The following is a 5,714-nucleotide window of genomic DNA, read 5'->3' as shown; positions in this document are numbered from 1 at the left end:
TATGATGGCTCTCTCCACGAATGAAGAGTGGGTGGAGGGGTATATATAGCCTCCACACAAAATCTAACCGTTACACACAATTTACCAATCTCGGTGAGACCAAAGTGCTAAACTCGGTTGGACCGATTTAGCAAACCTTCGGCCGGACTCCTGGACTATGAAGATACAAGATTGAAGACTGCGTCCCGTGTCCGGAAGGGTCTTTCCTTGGCGTGGAAGGCAAGCTTGGCGATACGGATATGTAGATCTCCTACCATTGTAACCGACTCTGTGTAACCCTAGCCCTCTCCGATGTCTATATAAACCGAAGGGTTTTAGTCCATAGGACGAACAACAATCATACCATAGGCTAGCTTCTAGGGTTTAGCCTCTCTGATCTCGTGGTAGATCTACTCTTGTACTACCCATATTATCAATATTAATCAAGTAGGACGTAGGGTTTTACCTCCTTTAAGAGGGCCCGAGCCTGGGTAAAAACATCGTGTCCCTCGTCTCCTGTTACCATCTGCCTAGACGCACAGTTCGGGACCCCCTACCCGAGATCCGCCGGTTTTGACACCGACATTGGTGCTTTCATTGAGAGTTCCTCTGTGTCGTCACTTTTAGGCCCGATGGCTTCTCCGATCATCAATAGCGATGCGATCCAGGGTGAGACCTTTCTCCCCGGACAGATCTTCGTATTCGGCGGATTTGCACCGCGAGCCAATTCGCTTGGTCATCTGGAGCAGATCGAAAGCTACGCCCCTGGCCATCAGGTCAGATTTGGAAGTTTGAACTACACGGCCGACATCCGCGGAGACTTGATCTTCGACGGATTCGAGCCACAGCCGAGCGCGCCGCACTATCACGATGGGCATGATTTAGCTCTGCCGCCAAACAGTGCCCTGGAGGCCGCACCCGCATCAGCTCCGACCCTTAATTCGGAGCCAACTGTGCCAATCGAGGATGGGTGGTTGGACACCGCCTCGAGGGCTGCAATCTCTACGGCGATCGAGCCGAACACCAGCCCTATTCTCTGCGAAGCCCGTGACTCCAAGGAGCCGGACTCCTCTCCAGACTCCGAGCCCTCCGCGCCCCTACCGATCGAACTAGATTGGGCGCCAATCATGGAGTTCACCGCCGCGGACATCTTTCAGCACTCGCCCTTCGGCGATATTCTGAATTCACTAAAGTCTCTCTCTTTATCAGGAGAGCCCTGGCCGGACTATGGTCAGCGAGGTTGGGATGCGGATGATGAATAAATTCAAAGCCCACCCACCACCCACTTCGTAGCCACTGTCGATGATTTAACCGACATGCTCGACTTCGACTCCGAAGACATCAACAGTATGGACGCCGATGCAGGAGACGATCAAGAACCAGCGCCTATTGGGCACTGGAAAGCCACCTCGTTGTATGATATATACATGGTGGAGACCCCAAAAGAAGGCAATGGCGATGGAACAGTGGAGGATGACCCCTCCAAGAAGCAGCCTAAGCGCCAGCGTCAGCGCCGCCGCTCTAAATCCCGCCAAAGCAAAAATGGTGATTCCGGCATGGGAGATAATAACACCCCGGACAGTGCCGAAGACAACCACCTCCAGCAAGATTCAGCACAGGAGGATGGAGAAGCCAGCCCTCATGAGAGAGCGGCAGACAGAGAGGTCGAGGACGATAATTATATGCCTCCCTCCGAAGACGAGGCAAGCCTCAACGACGACGAATTTGTCGTGCCGGAGGATCCCATCGAACAAGAGCGTTTCAAATGCAGGCTTATGGCCACGGCGAACAGCCTCAAGAAAAAATAGCAACAACTTAGAGCTGATCAAGATTTGCTAGCCGACAGATGGACTGAAGTCCTTGCGGCCGAAGAGTATGAACTCGAACGCCCCTCCAAAAGCTACCCAAAGCGCAGGTTGCTACCCCAATTAGAGGAGGAAGCACCTAAACCTACATCACCAGCGCATGATGCGGCCGACCAGCCACCCCGTAGCCGCGACAGAGAGGCCTCTCGGCCCTCCACTCAAGCCGCACCCCGGCGCCGCTCAAAAAATACCAAGGCACGGGAAAACACGCCAGAACTGCGAGATATATTGGAGGACAAGGCAAGGCAAACAAGATCGATCTACAGATCGCGTGGGAGCCCCACGGCACGAGACGGTAATCGTCACTCCGGATACAATAAATCCGGCCGGGCCAAACACAGTAGACAAAGCTCGTTTGAACTGCGTCGTGATATAGTCCAATACAGAGGCGCCGCACACCCACCATGCTTCACAGATGAAGTAATGGATCATCAAATCCCCGAGGGTTTCAAACCCGTGAACATCGAATCATACGATGGCACAACAGATCCTGCGGTATGGATCGAGGACTATCTCCTTCATATCCACATGGCCCGCGGTGATGACCTACACGCCATCAAATACCTCCCACTCAAGCTTAGAGGACCAGCTCGGCATTGGCTTAACAGCTTGCCGGCAGAATCAATTGGTTGTTGGGAGGACCTGGAAACCGCATTCCTCGACAATTTCCAGGGCACTTATGTGTGACCACCAGACGCCGATGACCTTAGCCACATAATTCAGCAGCCAGAGGAATAGGCCAGACAATTCTGGACACGGTTCCTAACCAAGAAAAATCAAATCGTCGACTGTCCGGACGCAGAGGCCCTAGCAGCCTTCAAGCATAACATCCGCGACGAGTGGCTTGCACGGCACCTAGGACAGGAAAAGCCAAAATCAATGGCAGCCCTCACGACACTTATGACCCGCTTTTGCGCGGGAGAAGACAGCTGGCTAGCTCGCAGCAATAACATGATCAAGAGCCCTGGTAATTCGGATACCAAGGACAGAAGTGGAAGGTCGCGTCGCAACAAGCAAAAGCGCCCCATTAACGGCGACAATACCGAGGATACGGCAGTTAATGCCGGATTTAGAGGCTCTAAACCCGGTTAGCGGAAAAAGCCATTCAAAAGAAATACTCCGGGCCCGTCCAGTTTGGACCGAATACTCGACCGCTCATGCCAGATACATGGCACCCCCGAAAAACCAGCCAATCACACCAACAGGGATTGTTGGGTGTTCAAGCAGGTAGGCAAGTTAAATGCCGAAAACAGAGACAAGGCGCTGCATAGCGATGACGAGGAGGAGCCCCGGCCGCCGAACAACAGTGGACAGAAAGGTTTTCCCCCACAAGTGCGGACGGTGAACATAATATACGCAACCCACATCCCCAAGAGGGAGCAGAAGCATGTGCTAAGGGACGTATGCGCGATGGAGCCAGTCGCCCCAAAGTTCAACCCATGGTCTTCCTGCCCGATCACTTTTGATCGAAGAGACCACCCCACTAGCATCCATCATGGCGGATTCGCCGCATTGGTTCTAGACCCAATTATTGACGGATTTCACCTCACTAGAGTCCTTATGGACGGTGGCAGCAGCCTGAACCTGCTTTACCAGGATACAGTGCGTAAAATGGGCATCAATCCATCGATGATTAAACCCACTAAAACAACCTTTAAAGGTGTCATACCATGTGTAGAGGCCAATTGTACAGGCTCAGTTACACTTGAAGTGGTCTTCGGATCTCCGGATAATTTCCAAAGCGAGGAGTTGATCTTCGACATAGTCCCGTTCTGCAGTGGCTATCACGCACTGCTCGGGTGAACCGCATTTGCCAAGTTCAATGGTGCCGCACTATGCATAGCTCAAGCTCAAGATGCCAGGCCCTCGAGGCCTCATCATGGTCAATGGAAACACCGAACGCTCTCTCCGAACAGAGGAGCATACGGCGGCTATCGCAGTGGAAGTACAAAGCAGCCTCTCCAGGCAATTCTCCAGTCCGGCCATTAAACGTTTGGACACCGTCAAGTGCGCCCGGAGTAACCTACAACAAGACCATCTGGCACGTTCCGAGCAAGCGTAGCAATGCGGCCCCAACCCCAGCCCTCGCGAACTTGCGAAACCAGTGTTGCGCGTACATAACTACACTCTGGAAATACCATGGGCACAGGGGTAGGGGCACCATCACGGCACGCCCAAAACGCGGCTTAAACCGCACTAGGGGCTGCCGATTTCTTAATTTTCTCTTATTTTTAGGACTCCATTCTTCGGCAGGCATGTCCGGCAGTACAATTGCCGCACAAACGATACAACCAGGGAAGCAGAAAGCTACGCCGCACTAGGGAACTCTAAGGTGGTCTCTATAACGAGCAGTATACCTGTTTCACATAACATTCCGCAGCTTGCCCCTGGAAAGGACATGTTAAATAGTCCCATCTTTTGCTTATTGCAGTATTTGTATCGTTCTGCTTTGATCACAGCTTTTTTAAATAAACAATGCATAGCTTCCGTCTATTATTGCATTACTCTTTTTTATGAATATATGTTCATTAATGACATGTTGCACTCATACACTTTGGTACGGCCAATACGCCAGGGGCTTAAGTACCCCACAATACGGTGTGAGAAGTCCGAACACTTTCACAAGTGCGGCACCCCAAACTTATAGCATTATATGCATCGGCTTCGAATCATGTCTTGGGTCAATAGTTGGGTTTGCCCGGCTCCTATGTTTTGGTACCTTACGTTCCGTTATATCGGCTAAGGTAGCACTAGGAGAACTACTGCGATTGTGCCCCAGTTGAGCTGGGCTAAGCACCTCAGTAGAGAAAGCTAAAACTGACCGTCATGATTAGGCGAGAGCTGGTCGCTGTTCGAGAGGTTTTCGAGTCCCTAAAGACTTATGCCGCTTAGAGCGAGGAGTCGGCTTTGTCCGGCCTAGGCGTGGATAGCGCCCCGAACTCGGTCTTCCGAACACTAGGGGCTTCGCTGAAATTTAAAATTATAGAATTCTATGGCTAAGTGAGAGTGTTCAAGCATTATAGTCCGATTGCCTTGTTCGTTGTGTTGAGCGCCTCCCTCGAAGACCCAAGAATGGGAAAAGAGCGCTCATGTTTATCCCGAACACCCCAACACTCGTGGCATGGGGGCAGAAGCCGACGACTCGCCATCTCTCAAATTTGATAATCGGGCGCACAAAAGGTAATATTTTAAATTCAAAAGCATTGCTTAGCGCATATGATCAAGTTTTCAGCGTACAGGATCACAAATGCGAGTTTACTCAAATATTACATCTTTGGAGCATTCATCCACTATAAGGCGGGCACCCTTCAGGACGCCGTCATAATACGCTTCCGGGACGTGATGCTCCTTGCCCGGCGGCGGCCCGTCCTTCACCAGCTTCTTCGCATCCATCTTTCCCCAGTGCACTTTAGCACGGGTAAGCGCCCTACGGGCACCTTCGATGCAGACGGAGAGCTTGATTACTTCAAGCCATGGACAGGCATTCATCAGCCGCCTCACCAGCCCGAAGTAGCTCCCAGGCAGAGCCTCTCCAGGCCAAAGCCGAACTATGAGGCCCTTTATGGCCTGTTCGGCCACCTTGTGGAGCTCGACCATTTGCTTCAGCTGGTCGCTCAAAGGCACCAGGTGTCCGGCCTTAGCATACTGAGACCAGAACACCTTCTCCGTCGAGCTCCCCTCCTCGGCTCGATAGTAGGCGGCGGCATCAGACGCACTACGAGGCAAATCTGCGAATGCTCCTGGAGAGCTCCGGACTTGGGTAAGTAACAAGTAATTCACTTTCACGTGCTTTCTTTGCATAATGAATGCCTTACCCGCCGCTATCTTCTTCATATCTCCAATTTCTTGGAGGGCTTTCTAGGCTTCAGC

The sequence above is a fragment of the Triticum dicoccoides genome, chromosome 7A (genome assembly GCF_002162155.2).
Source record: "Triticum dicoccoides isolate Atlit2015 ecotype Zavitan chromosome 7A, WEW_v2.0, whole genome shotgun sequence".
In the NCBI taxonomy this organism is placed as follows: Eukaryota; Viridiplantae; Streptophyta; class Magnoliopsida; order Poales; family Poaceae; genus Triticum; species Triticum dicoccoides.
Note: the sequence above shows the minus strand (reverse complement) of the source record.